Genomic DNA, 24,545 nt, shown 5'->3' on the forward strand with positions numbered 1-24,545 from the left:
CTCGCTGTCCCGTGGCCTATCAGTCACCAGATCAAATGTTATCATGTTGTGATCACTATTTCCCAAATGTTCTTGAACCTGCACATTTGATACATTATCTGGTCTATTAGAAATGATCAGATCCAGTAACGCATTTCCCCTAGTTGGTTCCGTTACCATTTGAGTCAAGTAATTGTCCTGTAGTGCTGCCAGAAATCTGCTGCTTTTACCAGAATGGGTAGCCTCAATACCCCAGTCAATGTCTGGAAAGTTGAAGTCGCCCATAACTATGACCTCATTTTTACTTGCAGCTTTTTCAATTTGCTGTAGTAATCGCAGTTCTGCAGCTTCATTAATATGAGGTGGTCTGTAACATACCCCAATAAGCAATTGGCAACTTTTATTTCCACCATGAATATTTACCCAAACGGACTCCACATCTTCGCAATCTTCCTCCATCTCATCGTTGAGGACAGCTGCAAAAGAATTCTTAACAAAGAGACAAACCCCTCCACCTTTTTTCCCTGTTCTATCCCTCCTAAACACATTGTATCCTTTTAAATTAGCTATCCAGTCATGGCTTTCATCCATCCATGTCTCGGTTATTCTCACAATGGCATAGCCTTTGTCATTCAGAATGAACTCTAGTTCGTCTATTTTATTTGCAAGGCTCCGAGCATTGGTTACCATGCACTTTATATTTTTACCACCACATTTACCAATTTTGTTTACCTGAAATGGGCTACTTGAAGTTTTACCAACCTCCTTAATCTTTACACTGTCCCCACCCCCCTCTCCACCCCCCATAATGTTAGGCTCCCACTGTCTTTTTACCTTATCTTGTCTACATATTGAGACTTTATCCTCCCGCCTCCCCCCAGATTCTAGTTTAAAATCTCCTCCAACCGTTTAGCCATCTTCTCCCCCAATGCAGCTGCACCCTCCCCATTAAGGTGCAGCCCATCCCTGCTGTAGAACCTGTAGCCGACTGCAAAGTCTGCCCAGTTCTCCAGGAACCCAAACCCTTCCTTCCTACACCAATTTCTCAGCTGAGTCTTCCCCAGCCCCACCCAATAATTGTCTACAGTCCCATGTACAGGACCGTATTTAATAAAGAAGGCCCTCCATGGGAATGTGACAAACAGGAATCATTAATAGGTGGTTTTATACAGGTGAGGTAATGATTAAAACAGGTATTTTAAGCTGGTGCAATTGCCTGTGAGGGACTTGCATTGGCCTCTATGGCTGAGGTAGGCGCCCCCTGATTGGCTGCTATCCCTTCTCTAGGTAGTGAGGCAAAAGTTTGTAGGCCTGTTCGGGATTGGTCAAGTAAGGTATAAGGTGAAGTCTGCCAGGTGTTGCTCGGCCTAAACTTTGTTGCAGCAGCCAATCAGGGGATTTCTCAAGGTATATAAGTAGGTGCTCCTCAGTGCATATCTGCCTTAGTATCCAGCGTGGATGGGACAAGCTCCCCACCCACCCTCCCAGCAGGAAGAAGATCCGTCGTGGTCAAGTTTATTGGTTCCATCAAGGGGTCCTTGCAGTATTAATATTTGATTTTTAGGTCTGAACTGTAATGGTGGACCTATTCATGAAGTTTGGTTATTTATTGGTTATTTATTTTAAGCTAATAAAGTTATTTGGACCTTTTTGTGTTTTGTTTTAAACCAATAAAATTGGCCACGGCCTATTCATGCACCAAGTCCGTTTTCTGTGAAGTTATTGTAAGTTAATTGTAAGTTAAGAAGGTATGTATTGTCTACAGTCCCATGTGATACAGTAAGGTAAGGTGTGACCTATGAGGACAGGACATAATTTGCATGTTTCCTGTGTGACATATGTGAGGTGGGCGTGTCCCCCTAATGATTGCAGCTGTTATATAGGAGACATTGTACAGGTTACATCTCAGTAGTGTGTGGCTGTCAGTTCAGAGACACCAGGATGGGATCTCAGGGGCTTCTGCTGGCCGCCATACTGCTCTGTATTCATGGTGAGAGCGTCACATAATGCCATACACTGCAATACTATGGATAATGTGTTACACTTACTGTGCATAGACACTAATGATGGAAGTTACTATAATAATGTGTAATCAGTTTCTTTATACTTCTCAGGCTCCTGGGCACAGATTACACTGACACAGTCTCCTAATGACATCACTGCCAGTCCGGGGGATACAGTCACCATGGCATGTAAAGCCAGTGCTAACATCTATGGCATGTTACACTGGTACCAGCAGAAACCAGGACAACCTCCAGCACTGATTATATATGGTTTAAGCAATCTTCACTCTGGAGTCCCAGCCAGGTTCAGTGGATTTGGATGGGCACATGATTACACTCTGACAATCACTGGTGTGAAGGAGGAAGATGAAGCCGTCTATATCTGTCAGCATTATTATAATACCCCATACACACAGTGATAATGAGCAATACAAAAACCTCCTTCCTCTTTTTGACAGCAATGCACTCTTTAACCAGATGCTGAAAATAATTAGTACAGGGACAGATGATTACTTATTTAATGGTGAATGTAACTCCATAGGATACATACTAAGTATGCATTACTGATAGAGAGGTAACAAACCCTATTTATGTATACAGTATATTCTGTACATCTGCATCACTCCCAACTTTCTGAGACAGGAAAGGGGGCACTAAGACCCGCTCCTGCCACACATTTAACTCAGGACCGCCTAATAAGGAATTGTGTCATCTCATGTAGCGCAAGATTAGCAGGGAACGAGTTCTCGCTCAAGCCCCGCAGCGATCAGCGTGCCAGCCTGCGATCGCGGCTGGCATGCTGTTTTTTACAGTTCGTGGGGTAATTAAATGTAAACAGCGCTGTGGATCTCTCGCAGCGCTGTTCAAGTGACAGACTTGTCACCTCACTGTCCCTCAGATGCACTCGCAATCGCACCCCTGCCGTAGTCCTATGCCTTGCAGGCATAGTGGAAACTACAGATCGCTCTATAGGGACAATTTGGGGGGGAAGGGGGGAATTAAAGGAAATAGTTTTTTTTTAACAATAAAAGATTATTTTTTTATAAATTAGAAAAAAACAAAAACCTAACAATCGCAGGAGCGATCAGAGACCACCAAAAGAAAGCCCTGTTAGGGACAAGAAAATGAGGTAAGTTTAATTTGGGTGGTAAGTTGTATGGCTGTGCAATATACTGTTAAAGCTGCAGATGCTAAATTGTAAATACAGTAATCACCTGGTCACTAGGGGGGTGTAAGCCTGTGGTTAATACACAGCAACAGTTGGTTAGCAACCTCTGTCAGATGCAGAAACCTCCTCCATTTGGATTTAGGCCCACAAACAGACCCCTGTTTCATATATGGGCAGCCTTGATGTGAAGCAGATGTACAACAGTTCAGTTCAGTGTACAGCCTTCCACAATGTGGATCATGTGCAGCCTTTTTATTCTATGTGCAGCAATCCAACCCATGTGCAGTTGACAAATCACCTGCAGCATTTTCACGAGGACAGGAGCTCTTATAATCCCCTATTGAAGCTGTCCGTATCTGAAAATGTAGGAGTCCATGTAAGGGTTGTTCCACTGACTGCCACAAGGGGGAGCTCTAGACACATTATTGCGTTTTTACGCCTGACAAGGTGGTAGGCTCAGTTCACACTGGCACAGATAGTAATCTGATCCGTAAAGGCATCAGTTTTCCATCTACGACGCTCTGTTCTAGTGTTGGGCGAACATCTAGATGTTCGGGTTCGGGCCGAACATGGCCGCGATGTTCGGGTGTTCGAGCCGAACTCCGAACATAATGGAAGTCAATGGGGACCCGCACTTTCGTGTTTTTTAAAGCCTCCTTACATGCTACATACCCCAAATTTACAGGGTATGTGCACCTTGGGAGTGGGTACAAGAGGAAAAAAATTTTTAGCAAAAAGAGCTTATAGTTTTTGAGAAAATCGATTTTAAAGTTTCAAAGGGAAAACTGTCTTTTAAATGCGGGAAATGTCTGTTTTCTTTTCACAGGTAACATGCTTTTTGTCGGCATGCAGTCATAAATGTAATACAGATGAGAGGTTCCAGGAAAAGGGACCGGTAACGCTAACCCAGCAGCAGCACACGTGATGGAACAGGAGGAGGGCGGCGCAGGAGGAGAAGGCCACGCTTTGAGACACAACAACCCAGGCCTTGCATGCGGACAAGAAGCGTGCAGATAGCAATTTGCTTTTTGTCGGCATGCAGTCATAAATGTAATACAGATTAGAGGTTCCAGGAAAAGGGACCGGTAACGCTAACCCAGCAGCAGCACACGTGATGGAACAGAAGGAGTGCGGCGCAGGAGGAGAAGGCCACGCTTTGAGACACAACAACCCAGGCCTTGCATGCGGACAAGAAGCGTGCGGATAGCAATTTGCTTTTTGTCGGCATGCAGTCATAAATGTAATACAGATGAGAGGTTCCAGGAAAAGAGACTGGTAACGCTAACCCAGCAGCAGCACACGTGATGGAACAGGAGGAGGGCGGCGCAGGAGGAGAAGGCCACGCTCTTTTTGTCGGCATGCAGTCATAAATGTAATACAGATGAGAGGTTCCAGGAAAAGGGACCGGTAACGCTAACCCAGCAGCAGCACACATGATGGAACAGGAGGAGGGCGGCGCAGGAGGAGAAGGCCACGCTATGAGACACAACAACCCAGGCCTTGCATGCGGACAAGAAGCGTGCAGATAGCAATTTGCTTTTTGTCGGCATGCAGTCATAAATGTAATACAGATGAGAGGTTCCAGGAAAAGGGACCGGTAACGCTAACCCAGCAGCAGCACACGTGATGGAACAGGAGGAGTGCAGCGCAGGAGGAGAAGGCCACGCTTTGAGACACAACAACCCAGGCCTTGTATGCGGACAAGAAGCGTGCGGATAGCAATTTGCTTTTTGTCGGCATGCAGTCATAAATGTAATACAGATGAGAGGTTCCAGGAAAAGGGACCGGTAACGCTAACCCAGCAGCAGCACACGTGATGGAACAGGAGGAGGGCGGCGCAGGAGGAGAAGGCCATGCTTTGAGACACAACAACCCAGGCCTTGCATGCGGACAAGAAGCGTGCGGATAGCAATTTGCTTTTTGTCGGCATGCAGTCATAAATGTAATACAGATGAGAGGTTGCAGAAAAAGGGACCGGTAACGCTAACCCAGCAGCAGCACATGTGATGGAACAGGAGGAGGGCGGCGCAGGAGGAGAAGGCCACGCTTTGAGACACAACAACCCAGGCCTTGCATGCGGACAAGAAGCGTGCGGATAGCAATTAGCTTTTTGTCGGCATGCAGTCATAAATGTAATACAGATGAGAGGTTCCAGGAAAAGGGACCGGTAACGCTAACCCATCACAGATGTTCATTGTTCATGTTACTTGGTTGGGGTCCGGGAGTGTTGCGTAGTCGTTTCAAATCCAGGATTGATTCATTTTAATTTGAGTCAGACGGTCTGCATTTTCTGTGGAGAGGCGGATACGCCGATCTGTGACGATGCCTCCGGCAGCACTGAAACAGCGTTCCGACATAACGCTGGCTGCCGGGCAAGCCAGCACCTCTATTGCGTACATTGCCAGTTCGTGCCAGGTGTCTAGCTTCGATACCCAATAGTTGAAGGGTGCAGATGGATTGTTCAACACAGCTACGCCATCTGACATGTAGTCCTTGACCATCTTCTCCAGGCGATCGGTGTTGGAGGTGGATCTGCACGCTTGCTGTTCTGTGGGCTGCTGCATGGGTGTCAGAAAATTTTCCCACTCCAAGGACACTGCCGATACCATTCCCTTTTGGGCACTAGCTGTGGCTTGTGTTGTTTGCTGCCCTCCTGGTCGTCCTGGGTTTGCGGAAGTCAGTCTGTCGGCGTACAACTGGCTAGAGGAGGGGGAGGATGGCAATCTCCTCTCTAAAGTCTCCACAAGGGCCTGCTGGTATTCTTCCATTTTGACCTGTCTGACTCTTTCTTCAAGCAGTTTTGGAACATTGTGTTTGTACCGTGGATCCAGAAGGGTATAAATCCAGTAATTGGTGTTGTCCAGAATGCGCACAATGCGTGGGTCGCGTTCAATGCAGTCTAGCATGAATTGAGCCATGTGTGCCAGAGTCCTGCCAGAATCCTCATCATCCTCTTGTGAGCGTTGTGATAGTTGTTGTGATGCATCATAGTCGTCACCTTCTTCCTGGTCTGCTTCTGCTGACCATTCGCGCTGAATTGTGGAAGTCCAACGTGCACCGCTCTGGCCCTCGTCAGTGGTGGCATGAAATTCCTGCTCCAACTCCAGCTGTTCCGCCTCTTCTTCTTCATCATAGCTGTTGGGGCCAGTGTTTCCTGAGGCAGATGGCCTGATGTTGGTATCATCACGCTGATCGTTTTCTCCTTCAGATTCCCCCAGTTGCATCATGACAGCTGTTTCCTTGATTTTCAACATTGACTTCTTCAGTAAACACAGCAGTGGTATGGTAATGCTGACTGAAGAGTTGTCACTGCTCACAAGCAACGTGGATTGCTCAAAATTTTGGAGGACTTGGCAGAGGTCCAACATGTTGGCCCAATCGGATCCACAGAAGCTTGGCAGCTGTCCGGATGCGCCTCGGTACTGCGCCGTCATGTACTGGACCACTGCACTCTTCTGCTCGCAAAAGCGGGCTAGCATGTGCAGCGTAGAATTCCAGCGCGTAGGGAGTCGGGGACATCACACAGCAAGCGATGGTGGGGGAGATTGAAGCGCTCCTGCATCTTGGCAAGTGCCCCCGAAGCAGTACTGGAATTTCTACAATGTTTGGCCACTCGGCGCACCTTCAACAGAAGATTGGCCACGCCTGGGTATGTCCTCAGGAACCGCTGAACTACTAGGTTCATCACGTGCGCCAGGCAAGGGATGTGTGTCAGCTTAGCCAACCTTAAAGCGCGAATGAGATTACTCCCATTATCACACACAACCATGCCCGGTTTCAGGTCCAGCGGTGCCAGCCACAAATCCATCTGTTCCTTTATTCCCCTCCAAATTTCCTCCCCTGTGTGCTGCTTATCCCCAAGGCAGATCAGCTTCAGCAACGCTTGCTGACACATGCCAACAGCTGTGCTGCACTGCTTCCACGATCCTACTGCTGCTGGGTTAGCGTTTCCGGATGAGGTACAGCTTTGAGATGCGTTGGAGGAGAAGGAGTCAGAGAGGTAGGTGCTGCTGTTATCCAGTGGGAGGGACGGCGGTGCAGCTGTTTGCGGCGTGGGCAACACCCGCGCCGTAGCAGGTGAGAAATCGCTGCCAGGCTCCACAAGGTTCACCCAGTGCGCGGTAAGGTAGATGTATCGACCCTGGCCGAACGCACTCGTCCAGGTGTCAGTGGTGAGGTGAACCTTGCAGGCAATGGCATTCTTCAAGCTTTGGGTTATTTTGCTGACCACGTGCTCATGCAACTCAGGCACTGCAGAGCGCGTAAAGTGGTAGCGGCTGGGAACCACGTAACGTGGGATGGCCACTGACATCATGCCCTTGAAGCTGTTTGTCTCCACCACTCGATATGGCAGCATTTCGCAGGCCAGAAGCTTGGCTATGCTGGCTGTTAGTGCCACGGCCCGGGGGTCATTTGCTGGCAATTTCCTCTTGCGCTCAAGCATCTCTGAGACAGACAACTGAACCGTAGGGCTGCACACTGAACAGATGTTGGTTGTTGTGTTTGATGAAGACTGGGAGACCTCAAGAGCACTATTCCGGAAAGTGACAGTGTCAGCGTCGTCTGATGTTTGTGAATGTTGTTGTGAACCACGCAATGGCTGGGCTACTGCTGCTGCTGAGGAGGGTCTGGTGGTGAGTCTGGTGACCCCAAGGGAGGCAGTGTTGCTGGTACCCTGTCCTGGCGCCCACAGAGTGGGATGTTTGGATACCATGTGGCGGGTCATGCTGGTGGTGGAGAGGTTGTTAATATGTTTTCCCCTGCTCAGGCGGGTCTTGCACACCTTGCAAATCACCATGGTACCATCCTCACTGCAGTTTTCAAAGAAAGCCCAGACTTTGGAGCACCTGCCTTGCTGGCGATTTCTGTTTGCGCCTCTTTTGCGTCTCACTTGAACTTTCACGCTTGTGGTGCCTGAAATTTCGCGCCGCCTACCTTGTGGCACAAGGCGAACTCGTGCAGCAGTGGGTTCTTCAACAGACTCATCTGTGCTGCTACGACGGCGATGTTCTCCTTCACATACAAAATCTGGGTCTCTGTCAACATTGTCCATACCCTCCTCCTCTTCCATTTACTCAAACTCGTCATATGTGATTGTGGGCCGCCGCCGTGGAGTAGAGCTCCCCACAACAACCTCTGCGCAGCTCACTCCAACGTCGTCTTCCAGATCTTGCCGGCCGACCTCCTGCAATTGAAACCCCTCCTGCCCAACTTGCTCTGGGATTTGGGTTTCAAAGTCCTCGGACTCGCCTTGCATTTCAGTGCGCTGTGCATTTCCCACAGTAAATGGTTGTGAATCCGGGCACAACATTTCTGGCTGTTCCATTGACCTTTGAAAGGTGGAAGTTTGTTGGGCTGGGAATAGCTCCTGCGAATACCCCATTGTGTCCTGAGGAAATTCTTCGGACTGGTTATTTGGCAGTTGTGTGCGTGGTGTCGCTGCCGGTTGTGTCAGCTTTGTGCCCACTGGCTCCTTGTAACTGGCTGAGGATTCGGACCTCCTGCGTGATGTGCTGGTGCTGCTTAACCCACTGCTGGACGCTTGAGAGGTTATCCAATTAATTATCTGGTCCTGTTCTTTTGGATTTGTGAGGGTTGATTTCCTAGACAACACGGGCGGTATTGAGTGGGTTTTCTTCGGTGCTCCACTGTGGCCTGTACGTGAACCGTCAGGGGAAACACCTCTTCCCTTGCCCCTCCCTCTTTCACAGGATTTCTTCTTCATTTCACTTATCCTTAAAGTACACGCTGACTGGCAGCAGTACAGTGGCAGTACAGAAATGCTATACAGTGGCGGGTGAGCGGTGTACTACTATTCCCAGCAGCGACACAGAGCACAATGCTATACAGTGGTTGGTGAGCGTGTACTACTGTTCCCAGCAGCGACACAGAGCACAATGCTATACAGTGGTGGGTGAGCGGTGTACTACTGTTCCCAGCAGAGACACAGAGTGGCAGTAAACACAATGCTATATAGTGTGGGTGAGCGGTGTACTACTGTTCCCAGCAGCGACACAGAGCACAATGCTATACAGTGGTGGGTGAGCGGTGTACTACTGTTCCCAGCAGCGACACAGAGCACAATGCTATACAGTGGTGGGTGAGCGGTGTACTACTGTTCCCAGCAGCGACACAGAGCACAATGCTATACAGTGGTGGGTGAGCGGTGTACTACTATTCCCAGCAGCGACACAGAGCACAATGCTATACAGTGGTGGGTGAGCGGTGTACTACTGTTCCCAGCAGAGACACAGAGTGGCAGTAAACACAATGCTATATAGTGTGGATGAGCGGTGTACTACTGTTCCCAGCAGCGACACAGAGCACAATGCTATACAGTGGTGGGTGAGCGGTGTACTACTGTTCCCAGCAGCGACACAGAGCACAATGCTATACAGTGGTGGGTGAGCAGTGTACTACTGTTCCCCTGCAGCGACACAGAGCACAATGCTATACAGTGGTGGGTGAGCGGTGTACTACTGTTCCCAGCAGAGACACAGAGTGGCAGTAAACACAATGCTATATAGTGTGGGTGAGCGGTGTACTACTGTTCCCAGCAGCGACACAGAGCACAATGCTATACAGTGGTGGGTGAGCGGTGTACTACTGTTCCCAGCAGCGACACAGAGCACAATGCTATACAGTGGTGGGTGAGCGGTGTACTACTGTTCCCAGCAGCGACACAGAGCACAATGCTATACAGTGGTGGGTGAGCGGTGTACTACTGTTCCCAGCAGAGACACAGAGTGGCAGTAAACACAATGCTATATAGTGTGGATGAGCGGTGTACTACTGTTCCCAGCAGCGACACAGAGCACAATGCTATACAGTGGTGGGTGAGCGGTGTACTACTGTTCCCAGCAGCGACACAGAGCACAATGCTATACAGTGGTGGGTGAGCGGTGTACTACTGTTCCCAGCAGCGACACAGAGCACAATGCTATACAGTGGTGGGTGAGCGGTGTACTACTGTTCCCAGCAGAGACACAGAGTGGCAGTAAACACAATGCTATATAGTGTGGGTGAGCGGTGTACTACTGTTCCCAGCAGCGACACAGAGCACAATGCTATACAGTGGTGGGTGAGCGGTGTACTACTGTTCCCAGCAGCGACACAGAGCACAATGCTATACAGTGGTGGGTGAGCGGTGTACTACTGTTCCCAGCAGCGACACAGAGCACAATGCTATACAGTGGTGGGTGAGCGGTGTACTACTATTCCCAGCAGCGACACAGAGCACAATGCTATACAGTGGTGGGTGAGCGGTGTACTACTGTTCCCAGCAGAGACACAGAGTGGCAGTAAACACAATGCTATATAGTGTGGATGAGCGGTGTACTACTGTTCCCAGCAGCGACACAGAGCACAATGCTATACAGTGGTGGGTGAGCGGTGTACTACTGTTCCCAGCAGCGACACAGAGCACAATGCTATACAGTGGTGGGTGAGCAGTGTACTACTGTTCCCCTGCAGCGACACAGAGCACAATGCTATACAGTGGTGGGTGAGCGGTGTACTACTGTTCCCAGCAGAGACACAGAGTGGCAGTAAACACAATGCTATATAGTGTGGGTGAGCGGTGTACTACTGTTCCCAGCAGCGACACAGAGCACAATGCTATACAGTGGTGGGTGAGCGGTGTACTACTGTTCCCAGCAGCGACACAGAGCACAATGCTATACAGTGGTGGGTGAGCGGTGTACTACTGTTCCCAGCAGCGACACAGAGCACAATGCTATACAGTGGTGGGTGAGCGGTGTACTACTGTTCCCAGCAGCGACACAGAGCACAATGCTATACAGTGGTGGGTGAGCGGTGTACTACTATTCCCAGCAGCGACACAGAGCACAATGCTATACAGTGGTGGGTGGGTGAGCGGTGTACTACTGTTCCCAGCAGCGACACAGAGCACAATGCTATACAGTGGTGGGTGAGCGGTGTACTACCGTTCCCAGCAGAGACATAGAGTGGCAGTAAACACAATGCTATATAGTGTGGGTGAGCGGTTTACTACTGTTCCCAGCAGTGACACAGAGCACAATGCTATACAGTGGTGGGTGAGCGGTGTACTACTATTCCCAGCAGCGACACAGAGCACAATGCTATACAGTGGTGGGTGAGCGGTGTACTACTGTTCCCAGCAGCGACACAGAGCACAATGCTATACAGTGGTGGGTGAGCGGTGTACTACTATTCCCAGCAGCGACATAGAGCACAATGCTATACAGTGGTGGGTGAGCGGTGTACTACTGTTCCCAGCAGAGACACAGAGTGGCAGTAAACACAATGCTATATAGTGTGGGTGAGCGGTTTACTACTGTTCCCAGCAGCGACACAGAGCACAATGCTATACAGTGGTGGGTGAGCGGTGTATTACTGTTCCCATCAGCGACACAGAGCACAATGCTATACAGTGGTGGGTGAGCGGTGTACTACTATTCCCAGCAGCGACACAGCACAATGCTATACAGTGGTGGGTGGGTGAGCGGTGTACTACTGTTCCCAGCAGCGACACAGAGCACAATGCTATACAGTGGTGGGTGAGCGGTGTACTACTGTTCCCAGCAGAGACACAGAGTGGCAGTAAACACAATGCTATATAGTGTGGGTGAGCGGTGTACTACTGTTCCCAGCAGCGACACAGAGCACAATGCTATACAGTGGTGGGTGAGCGGTGTACTACTGTTCCCAGCAGCGACACAGAGCACAATGCTATACAGTGGTGGGTGAGCGGTGTACTACTGTTCCCAGCAGCGACACAGAGCACAATGCTATACAGTGGTGGGTGAGCGGTGTACTACTGTTCCCAGCAGCGACACAGAGCACAATGCTATACAGTGGTGGGTGAGCGGTGTACTACTATTCCCAGCAGCGACACAGAGCACAATGCTATACAGTGGTGGGTGGGTGAGCGGTGTACTACTGTTCCCAGCAGCGACACAGAGCACAATGCTATACAGTGGTGGGTGAGCGGTGTACTACCGTTCCCAGCAGAGACATAGAGTGGCAGTAAACACAATGCTATATAGTGTGGGTGAGCGGTTTACTACTGTTCCCAGCAGTGACACAGAGCACAATGCTATACAGTGGTGGGTGAGCGGTGTACTACTATTCCCAGCAGCGACACAGAGCACAATGCTATACAGTGGTGGGTGAGCGGTGTACTACTGTTCCCAGCAGCGACACAGAGCACAATGCTATACAGTGGTGGGTGAGCGGTGTACTACTATTCCCAGCAGCGACACAGAGCACAATGCTATACAGTGGTGGGTGAGCGGTGTACTACTGTTCCCAGCAGAGACACAGAGTGGCAGTAAACACAATGCTATATAGTGTGGATGAGCGGTGTACTACTGTTCCCAGCAGCGACACAGAGCACAATGCTATACAGTGGTGGGTGAGCGGTGTACTACTGTTCCCAGCAGCGACACAGAGCACAATGCTATACAGTGGTGGGTGAGCAGTGTACTACTGTTCCCCTGCAGCGACACAGAGCACAATGCTATACAGTGGTGGGTGAGCGGTGTACTACTGTTCCCAGCAGAGACACAGAGTGGCAGTAAACACAATGCTATATAGTGTGGGTGAGCGGTGTACTACTGTTCCCAGCAGCGACACAGAGCACAATGCTATACAGTGGTGGGTGAGCGGTGTACTACTGTTCCCAGCAGCGACACAGAGCACAATGCTATACAGTGGTGGGTGAGCGGTGTACTACTGTTCCCAGCAGCGACACAGAGCACAATGCTATACAGTGGTGGGTGAGCGGTGTACTACTGTTCCCAGCAGCGACACAGAGCACAATGCTATACAGTGGTGGGTGAGCGGTGTACTACTATTCCCAGCAGCGACACAGAGCACAATGCTATACAGTGGTGGGTGGGTGAGCGGTGTACTACTGTTCCCAGCAGCGACACAGAGCACAATGCTATACAGTGGTGGGTGAGCGGTGTACTACCGTTCCCAGCAGAGACATAGAGTGGCAGTAAACACAATGCTATATAGTGTGGGTGAGCGGTTTACTACTGTTCCCAGCAGTGACACAGAGCACAATGCTATACAGTGGTGGGTGAGCGGTGTACTACTATTCCCAGCAGCGACACAGAGCACAATGCTATACAGTGGTGGGTGAGCGGTGTACTACTGTTCCCAGCAGCGACACAGAGCACAATGCTATACAGTGGTGGGTGAGCGGTGTACTACTATTCCCAGCAGCGACATAGAGCACAATGCTATACAGTGGTGGGTGAGCGGTGTACTACTGTTCCCAGCAGAGACACAGAGTGGCAGTAAACACAATGCTATATAGTGTGGGTGAGCGGTTTACTACTGTTCCCAGCAGCGACACAGAGCACAATGCTATACAGTGGTGGGTGAGCGGTGTATTACTGTTCCCATCAGCGACACAGAGCACAATGCTATACAGTGGTGGGTGAGCGGTGTACTACTATTCCCAGCAGCGACACAGCACAATGCTATACAGTGGTGGGTGGGTGAGCGGTGTACTACTGTTCCCAGCAGCGACACAGAGCACAATGCTATACAGTGGTGGGTGAGCGGTGTACTACTGTTCCCAGCAGAGACACAGAGTGGCAGTAAACACAATGCTATATAGTGTGGGTGAGCGGTGTACTACTGTTCCCAGCAGCGACACAGAGCACAATGCTATACAGTGGTGGGTGAGCGGTGTACTACTGTTCCCAGCAGCGACACAGAGCACAATGCTATACAGTGGTGGGTGAGCGGTGTACTACTGTTCCCAGCAGCGACACAGAGCACAATGCTATACAGTGGTGGGTGAGCGGTGTACTACTGTTCCCAGCAGCGACACAGAGCACAATGCTATACAGTGGTGGGTGAGCGGTGTACTACTATTCCCAGCAGCGACACAGAGCACAATGCTATACAGTGGTGGGTGGGTGAGCGGTGTACTACTGTTCCCAGCAGCGACACAGAGCACAATGCTATACAGTGGTGGGTGAGCGGTGTACTACCGTTCCCAGCAGAGACATAGAGTGGCAGTAAACACAATGCTATATAGTGTGGGTGAGCGGTTTACTACTGTTCCCAGCAGTGACACAGAGCACAATGCTATACAGTGGTGGGTGAGCGGTGTACTACTATTCCCAGCAGCGACACAGAGCACAATGCTATACAGTGGTGGGTGAGCGGTGTACTACTGTTCCCAGCAGCGACACAGAGCACAATGCTATACAGTGGTGGGTGAGCGGTGTACTACTATTCCCAGCAGCGACATAGAGCACAATGCTATACAGTGGTGGGTGAGCGGTGTACTACTGTTCCCAGCAGAGACACAGAGTGGCAGTAAACACAATGCTATATAGTGTGGGTGAGCGGTTTACTACTGTTCCCAGCAGCGACACAGAGCACAATGCTATACAGTGGTGGGTGAGCGGTGTATTACTGTTCCCATCAGCGACACAGAGCACAATGCTATACAGTGGTGGGTGAGCGGTGTACTACTATTCCCAGCAGCGACACAGCACAATGCTATACAGTGGTGGGTGGGTGAGCGGTGTACTACTGTTCCCAGCAGCGACACAGAGCACAATGCTATACAGTGGTGGGTGAGCGGTGTACTACTGTTCCCAGCAGAGACACAGAGTGGCAGTAAACACAATGCTATACAGTGGTGGGTGAGCGGTGTACTACTATTCCCAGCAGCGACACAGAGCACAATGCTATACAGGGTGAGCGGTGTACTACTGTTCCCAGCAGAGACACAGAGTAAACACAATGCTATATAGTATGGGTGAGCGGTGTACTACTGTTCCCAGCAGCGACACAATGACTGGGGGGACCCTGGCTAGCCTGGCTGGAGAGAGAACAACCTGCCTGCCTACCCAAAGCTAAACCCACAGACAAATGGCGGAGAAATGACGTGGATTGGGTATTTATTTACCCGAACCACGTGACCCGTTCGGCCAATCAGAGCGAGTTCGGGTCCGAACCACGTGACCCGTTCGGTCAATCACAGCGCTAGCGGAACGTTCGGCCATGCGCTCTTAGTTCGGCCATATGGCTGAACAGTTTGGCCGAACACCATTAGGTGTTCGGCTGAACTCGAACATCACCCGAACAGGGTGATGTTCTGCAGAACCCGAACAGTGGCGAACACTGTTCGCCCAACACTACTCTGTTCCGTTAGCACGCGGTCAATGCAACACATCCGTCGATCCGGTAAAATTGCTGCAGATCCAAACTTGCGACCCATCCAGTGGATCATGTGGAATGGATCCGTTCAAACAGATCAATATGAACAGATCCATAGGTTAACACTGGATCTGTTAGCAACCATTTAGATTTGATTATGATCTGCTGAACGGGCCATTTTTTGTTGTTGTTGTTTTTAGTGCCAGTGAAGTCTGGGCCATACTCTGGACTTCTAATCGTTTCAGGGGAGTTTTATCTGTCTCTCTAGTACCTGCTGCTTCCTCAGGGTGTTTCATGTCTGTGTAGCCACACTAGCATACAGGGATCAGCAGCACAGCAGACAGAGAGGGGCATAGTAAGGCTGGCTGTGCTGCACATTTCATTCCAGTGCAGAGCTCAGTGAAACTTTCTTTAAAGTTTGCCCCTCCCTCCTCTATGATTGGATGGCCACAAAAGCACCAGCATTAGCTAGTGGGAAGCTAGTGCTGCTGCTATTGGCCAACTGCTACATGAGGGCTCTTTCACACTAGAGCCCTTTTCATGCGTTTTAACGTAAAGTCCAAACTTTGCAGTAAGCACGGTAAAATGGAAGCCCATAGACTTTCATTTTACCTTTCACACCCGACGCTGCATTTTGGTGCGTTGTGTTTCAACGCACCCGGGAGCGATGAACCGCGGGGAGCCGGCATTTTCCCATCGAATGAATAATAGCTACCACCGCTGTTTGCGTCGCACCGCAGCATCCCGATGACACGCCACAGGCCATTGATAAGAGGGTCATCTGCAAAAGCAGATGGTTTAAATTGTCTCCCTCCCACCTCCATCCCTTTAATGTCTGGATTACACATGCTCCTCAATAAAGGTTCAAGAGTGAGCACAAACAGGAAAGGGGGAAGAGAGCAGCCCTGCCTGCTGCCACTGCTTACCAAAAAAGGATCAGAAAGGACCCCATTGACTCTTACCCTGGCAGAGGGGCATGAGTAAAGCGCCAGTATCCATCTGAGCAGGTTTGGCTTTAAACCCAAAAAAAACCTCAAGATCTGCTCTGTCAGGATTCAGCTCATCCTATCAAAAGCTTTTTCAGCATCTGCCGATAGGATCATTAAGGGTGAGCTGGAGACCTGTGTTCAATGTATCAAGTTAATGTCTTTATTAGACTTGTCTCTAGCCTCCCTCCCTGTAGAGTTTAGCCTGTCTAACTCCCCCTCATTTGTGTCTAATCACAAGTTGCAATTTGATCTCTCCACTGTCACGTGACTGCCACGGCAGAGATGGCAGATAAGCTTATTTGAAAGCACAGGAGGTTAACAATATGTCTTCTTCCATGAACCAGGAAGTGGAAACAGTGCATGTTTATTTTAGGATTTCTATCAGCTGCAACAAAGAGATGGTTTTTGTTCAAAGGTTATTATGCTGTTGTGTATATTTTAGAGCAGAGAGGAGTTCTAAGTTCAGGTCCACTTTAAGAGATTGTTGTCAGTTGCGGCTCAATAAGAGTACACTATTGACTACTACCACTTCAGCCCGCGGTTGTTTTCACCTTAAAGAGGAACTTCAGCCTAAACAAACATACTGTCATTAAGTTATATTAGTCATGTTAATTAAAATAGATAGGCAATATAATCTCTTACCCACCCTGTTTTAAAAGAACAGGCAAATGTTTGTGAATTCATGGGTCAGCCATCTTTTTGGTTGAAAGGAGGTGACAGGGAGCATGAGACACAGTTCCAGCCGTCCTGTGTCCTGATCACCTCTCCAGGCTGCAGGCGCTAGACTTCAAATTTCAAATATTTTTTTTTTAAATGCGCCAAAACAGCAGGAGTACAGCAACATCAGAAATCCCATCATGCTTTGCACAGCATCAGGGGAAAATGCTGGGGCAGATTTCTTTGATAGATTCTGTGCAGCTTAAAATGAGGCTTGGGTAAGAAAAACAAAATTTTGATACTGTGAAACACCAAGCCTTTTCAGTGCTGCTGAGTAGATTTTTTAGTCTGAAGGTTCACTTCAAAGTGGTCTGAAAGTCAGAATTTCTACTTTGCTCTAAAATATTCCTTACAGCTTTAAAGCTACTATCCCAGAAAAAAATTGTAGCAGAACATCACTGAAATGGTTAAACACAGCACTTTGTCCTGCTAATGCAAAGGCTATTCAGCTTCAAATCTGCATCCAGACTGGAGATAACAATCTTTGTTTGCATTCAAATGTTGATACATTTGTGTGTAACAAGTAAAAAACACTCTCTGAGAAGCTGTCTCAGGCACACACACACAGTTCAGAACAGCTCATTAGAAGATTCTAATATATAATAAAAACAGCTGGAATAAAATGCAATGAGTGCTTTCAGGGCAAGATAAGATACACTTTGGGAATTTGTAATTTGTAGACAGACAATATTACTTGTGCACAAAAGCAAATAGGATAACTGTATGATTAATACAAAGTAGGGCAACACATTTTTATTGAATGTTATGTCAGAGTTTTAGACCACTTTAAGGACAGATGCAGTTTTCCTCCCATTCATTTTCCAATAATTTTATCAATACTAATCACACCTAAATGATCTACTGTATATCTTGTTTTTGCACTACAAATTAGGCTTTTCGGGGGTGATACTTGTTTTCATTAATTAATTTACTTTCTTTGCATTTCATAGGAAAAATACAAGAAAAAAAATACACAATTTCTCTAATTCCATCACCTATAGTTTTAAAATAAACAATGCTACTATAGATGCAACCCACATATTACATATAACACCATATTATTTGGAAATAAAGGTGCATTTTTTCTTTTTTTTCATTTTTTTGTACACACTCAATAATTACAAGCCCTTATTTGCTAAAATAACAGTATTGTGCCCTCATTACCAACATAATAAAAAAAAGCTCAGACCCTAAGGTAACTATATATGTTTTTTGTTTTTAAACTGTCACTTTTTTTTACTTTAATTGTACTTTTTGGCCAATAGAAAGTTATCAGGAAGTGTACAATATTTTTTTAACTAAATTTGTACTTTTATGACCAACGTGCCTGGTGATTCGAGACATGTTGATTCATTCACAGGGGCTTCAGTTTCAGACTGCGGATTAGTGGCAGCAGTGTGGTGGGCCGATCCGCTCTGGGACTACCGTGTTAATATGCGGTAATCCCCTTCTGGCTGACAGCCAAAAAGGAAGTGACGCTCACTTGCGCTCACTTCCTGTTTCGAAAATACAGAAGTGCAAATAAGCATATTGTAACGCCACCACGCTGCAACGCCACTGCATACATTTTTTAAAATCCCTGCATCGCCAAAGACTTACATGACTTCCGGTCTGCCGCAGGTCATCCTTACATCAGGGATATTAATAGCCATAGAAAATACACATCAGATTGCATCAGGATCATAAAGGTTCCCATAAATTACCATATTTTTCTGCATATAAGAAGGGCTGTGGAGTGGGAGTCTAGGAGTCGGAGTAGGAACACTTTTGGGTACCTGGAGTCGGAGTTGGAGTCGGTGGTTTCATAAACTGAGGAGTCGGAGTGGGGGGGTCAGATGATTTTTATAGAAAATCCACTGCCCTGGTAAGTATTAGACTAAGGAGTCGGAGTCGAGGAGTTGGAGCCATTTTGGGTACCTGGAGTCTATCTACTGAGCGCGCCCAGCCGGGCTGCAGCTCTCTTAAGCTGCTCCAGACCTTGTCTCAGATTTCCACACCTTTAAACCTATTTGTGCTGAAACTGGACTCAAAATACGGAGGAATTCCACCCACCACGACCAAGGCTACAACTACAACCAACCAGAACAATCGGATTACTTTGGATGGCAGAGATATAAACTGGATTGAAATCCTCCATGAAGCTTACCACTGCTGAACACACCAAGCCTTCTAACAGCTGACCTGAAACAAGACCTTCAACCTCTCTGGAAACTTGATTGCCTGTGATTGCCCTCACTCCACCCTGTGAGTAATCCTTTATACATTATCCAAGGCATATGCACCAAGTGACTATTTTCCACATTTATGTTATCATTTATCATCTAACTCTTGCAGCTCAACTGTCAGCAGAAGTAAACATCAACATATTGCTCATATACCGCCCCCCAAAAAATGGTCCAGCCTTTCTTAAGGAAATATCTGAACTCTTATCCTGCCTAACAGTGGAACACCCTAGATGGATCATCCTGGGAGACTTCAATGCATGGGTGGATGATCACGACTCCCACCTAGGAAGTGAACTACTTCTCATAATGAGTGAACTGGGTCTCTCTCAGGCTGTCAACCTCCCCACCCACAAGAAAGGGTACACCCTGGATCTTATATTTCATTCCGGACTTTTAATATCACACATGGATATAAACCCAGTGGACAACCACACCATCCACTTCTCTCTGACAGCACCAGCGATAAAACACAGAGGGAAAGAACTCATAAAATACCGTTTACTGAAAGATGTCTCACCCCAGCACGTTCAGAATACCCTCAACTTCGACGCATTAACCAATCATTGCGCAGACCCAGACTCCATGGTCCTGATGTACAACCATGCAGTGTCATCTGCCTATGACGCCCTTGCTCCAGTTCGCATTAAACGGTCTACACCACTTCACCATGCACGGTGGTTTGACAGCTCACTAAAGGACCTAAAGAAAGAAGTGCGCAGACTAGAAAGGAAGTGGCGAAAATCTCAGAATTCAAAAGATAAACACACCCTTGTCTCTCACCTGGAAAGCTACCAAAATGCGATCACCAAGAAAAAATCCTCCTACCTATCACAGGAGATTGCAAAGGCCGCCAACAGGCCAGCCCAACTATTTCGCACAGTTGATAGACTGTAATCCATCCTGTCTAAAACCTACTATAACTCCCTCAAAGGAGCTATGCGAGAAATTTGCTTGCTACTTTGCTGACAAAGTATCCTCTATTCGGTCTCTCATTCAGTCCACAGTACCTAAGACTTATTCAACTCCCGGAAATAGTGGCAAAAACAACCTAACACCCTGGACTGACTTCAAAAGTATTAGTGAGGAAGAGATCTCAGACATCCTCCGTCGCCTCCGCCAGACAACCTGCGACCTGGACCCTGGACCAACTAAACATATGCTGAAATGCCCTGACCTGCTTGGTCCAGCATTTCACAAAATAGTAAATTGCTCACTGCAAGCAGGGAGGTTTCCTACCTCTCTAAAAGAAGGAATCATCAAGCCCCTTCTTAAAAAACCTTCCATGGATCCAGATGCTATGAGCAGCTACAGACCTGTCTCCAACCTCCCCTTCTTAGGTAAAGTTATTGAAAAGGCTGTCTATCTGCAACTTGAAACCAGGCTGTCAGTAAACAACATCCTGGACCCTCTACAATCTGGCTTTAAGAAACACCACAGCTGTGAAACAGCCCTCATCCAAGTCTGCAACGATCTGCTCATGGCAAGGGACAGAGGGGAATGCTCCATCCTAATCCTGTTGGATCTCTCAGCGGCTTTTGATACAGTTGACCATGAAATCCTGCTTAACAGACTGCAGGAGTACTGTGGCATCAGTGGATCAGTCCTCCAGTGGTTCAGATCATTCCTGACTGACAGAACACAGAGAGTATCCCTAGGTCCTATAATGTCCAAACCTGTACCTCTACAATTCGGAGTGCCACAAGGATCAATCCTATCCCCTCTGCTGTTTGCAATCTACATGTTGCCACTCGGTACACTTATCCTACGTCATGGCCTGACGTACCACTGCTACGCCGATGACACACAGCTATACCTGTCCTTCAAACCTGGTGGAACAGACCCTACCCCAAAAATAAACTCTTGCTTAGCTGAGCTACAGGCATGGGTGAATGATAACTGGTTGAAACTGAATGCTGACAAAACTGAGGTCCTGTTTGTCCAAAGCCAGCACTCGCCATCAAAACAGCTCTATCCTAAAGCAACACCAATCAGGATTGGGAATTCAGACATAAACAGCTCCAACCTTGTGCACAGCCTTGGCGTACTAATCGATGAGGAATTGAGTTTCAGAAACCAAATTTCATCTGTAGTTAAATCTTCCTTCTTTCATCTGAAGAACATTGCAAAGATTAAACATCTGATTCCCCCAGAGGATCTTCCAACCCTAGTCCACGCCTTCATCACATCACGGCTGGACTACTGCAATGCCCTTTATGCTGGCCTCCCCAAAAAGGACCTGCGTCGCCTGCAATTAGTGCAGAATGCTGCTGCCAGATTGCTAACAAACCAGCCGCGCCACTGTCACATTACACCGATCCTTCGCTCACTGCACTGGCTACCAGTAGAATGGAGAATACTCTTCAAGATTGGACTGCTGACATTCAAATCCCTGCACAATCTGGGCCCTGGATACATGAAGGACTTGCTGAAGCTGCACCACACCTCTCACAACCTCAGATCAGCAAGTTCTATAAACTTGGTCACTCCTAGAGTGCACCTCAAAAAATCTGGAGATAGAGCCTTCTGTCATGCTGCCCCTACTCTTTGGAACTCCCTACCACACCCAGTAAAGACAGCACCATCCCTGGAGCTATTCAAATCCAGACTGAAAAGCCACCTGTTTAGCCTGGCATTTCCAGATTTATAAAATTCTTCCTCTGTACCACGATGGTCGGAGCCATGCTTATGCGCTTTGAGTCCCACGGGAGAAAAGCGCTTTACAAATGTTATTTGTTGTTGTTGTTGTTGTTGGAGTCAGAGTGTAACGGTTAGTGTCAGCAAGTGACAGATTTCTGATTATTTGGTGATATGCAGTATCACCAATAATACAGAAACTATATCTGATTATGTGGTGATCTGCAGAATCACCAATTATACAGAAATAGCAACACGGTATAGCAATGGTCAGAGAAACTCTGCTGACCGGAGTGAGCTCAACAGACTAGTAGCAATACAAACAGTAATGAGAGCAGCAATGTCAGTATTTTAATAAAGGTGTAGACACACGTGTTTAGGTGCACAGTAGCTCAGGAGTACTACTAAGTGATAGCCCCTTGGCTGTGGGGACTATCACTAGTACTAGAGAGGTCGTACAGGCAGGGTCGGTAACTGATCGGTCAGGTCGCAGTACAAAATCGGTAAACAGCAGGGTTGCTCGGGTAGTACTTTTTAATACCCGCCCGGATCCGGATCCGGGTACCCAGATACCCGGATCTGATTCGGGTACCCGGATTCGACCTTGCGGGTATCCGAGTGAATTCGGATATCCGACCAAATTACCCGCGGGTACCCGACCTATTCGGTTACCCAGTTAGATAAAACGGAAGTGCCCTTTAAAATTTTTTATAAAGGGTTTTTAGGGTAAATGATGCATGTAGCATCATGTTTTTTTTAAAGGGAAAGACTAATTTATTATTTTGTTAACATAAATTGAAAAAAAAAAGGGCCTGTAAATTATTAACATCAGTGTAGGTTCCAGACAGCGGTCGACGGTCGTGCAGCCCACATTGTGTCCAAAGTCCAACAGCACAACTGGGACATGACAGTTTTCAGCCCAGACACCTCCAAAAAATGACACCGCAATTGTGTTTTGGGTTGAATATAGGTGGTGGTATCAGCAGCAGTGGCCTGTGGCACCGTGGCAGTGGGAGCCAGCGCCAGCTTGCTTCAGCCTCTTGAACTCCTCATGCTCATCCCTCCTCAAAACCCAGAACATCCTCCTCAAACTCCTTGCGGCTAACAGCCCTGAGTTCAATCGTGGCGCCTGGAGCGAAAAGCTCGCTGACTGAGGGTAGGCTGCCCGCTCGGGTCGACCCTGACACGGCAGACCTTCTGAGGTTGGCCGTAATGTTGCTCCCTGTCCTCTTGCCTTTGCTGCCCCTCCCCCAGCTGCCGGTGCCAGCAGACATAGTACAACTTATACGTGATGATGTCACCAGATGATGTGGGGTACTTTTACTTTAATAGAATCGGGGTTGGACTTTAAATCAAATCAGCACGGAGTGACAGACTGCAGAGTAGAGGACAGACAGTGCACACTATCTGTTTAATGGTGGGTACACACGGTGCATTCCCGCACTCCATTTCCCGCTCGATTCCCATCGACTCGATTATTTCCGACATGTCCGATTTGCGTTTCGATGGATCGTTAGGTCAATTTGGCATACTTTACATGCGAATCGACCTAAGGATCCATCGAAACGCAAATCGGACATGTTGGAAATAATCGAGTCAACGGGAATTGAGCGGGTAATCGAGTGCGGGAACGCACCTTGTGTACCCACCATAACAACTAACTGCAGTACTAACTACAATACAATACCACAGTAATCCTCCTATTCCCTATACTGTCCTGCTGGCCTGCACAGCACACACAGACACAGACAGGACCTAACTGAGTGAATGAACTCAAACAATTGCAAGCTAGCTAGCTAAAAAAAAAGAATAGAACAATAATGTAGTGAAGGTGTTTAGCACTCAAAGCTTTAGGTTTATCACTGTATACAGCACTTGCTAAGCCAACAGCACTGGAGCAAGTCTGTCAGTGAGCAGCCAGCCAGCCAGCCACACAAGCAAGGACGGCTGGCCAGGGTTCCCTTCTGTGATTGGGTGCCAGGGCTTAGGCTGGGAGGCCTCTGATTGGCTCAATGAGGTCAGGTGGGGCTTGCCAGGGTTCCCCTCTGTGATTGGTTGCTAGGGCTTCTGCTGAGAGCCCTCTAATTGGCTCAATGACATCATCTCCTTACTTTCACTACCCGGATCCGGATATCCGTGGGTACCGGGGTTATGCGGCCAGATACCCGCAGATAGCTATCCGGATCTAAGCCCAGGTATCCGGATCCGAATCTGACCTGGATAGCAGAAAAATGGTCGGATACCCGGGTTTACCTGGATACCCGGATCCGGATGAGCATCCCTGGTAAACAGAATCGTAGTCAGAGTAAAGCCAAGGTCGGCAACAATCAGATATGCGGAAGTACAGAATCAGAAGGCTAGAGCAGATTCGAGGTCGGGCCGGGGTCGGCAACAAGACAGATAGGCAGAGTACAGAATCGTGAAGCAAAGGATAGTCAGAAGTTCAGGCAAGGTTCATACACATAAAGGCAATAATATCAAGTTATAATTATAGCTATCAAACAATTCCTAGCTATGTGTGAAATCCCCGGGGTCCTGCCGGATCAAAGCACACTGGGAACTAACTAAGGTCTGAGAGCTTAACCGCAAAGTTTCAGCAACAGCAGACAATGATGCACTGACAGTTTAGGCCTTAAATACAGACAAATGTGAATAC

At 48.1% G+C, this 24,545-nt stretch overlaps 1 long non-coding RNA gene and 1 gene segment (V, D, J or C); both read left to right on the forward strand.

Annotated features, from left to right (window-relative positions):
• The window catches only part of LOC137545463 (uncharacterized), a 53,422-nt gene extending 51,240 nt beyond the window's left edge, over positions 1–2,182 (forward strand). Inside the window, exon 3 of the long non-coding RNA XR_011026044.1 lies at positions 2,094–2,182. This is a non-coding gene — a long non-coding RNA (uncharacterized lncRNA). The remainder of the gene's footprint in view (positions 1–2,093) is intronic.
• LOC137563083 (Ig kappa chain V-III region MOPC 63-like) overlaps positions 1–24,545 on the forward strand; it is a 662,489-nt gene that overhangs the window by 75,742 nt on the left and 562,202 nt on the right.

Source organism: Hyperolius riggenbachi, chromosome 1 (genome assembly GCF_040937935.1).
Source record: "Hyperolius riggenbachi isolate aHypRig1 chromosome 1, aHypRig1.pri, whole genome shotgun sequence".
Classification (NCBI taxonomy): domain Eukaryota; kingdom Metazoa; phylum Chordata; class Amphibia; order Anura; family Hyperoliidae; genus Hyperolius; species Hyperolius riggenbachi.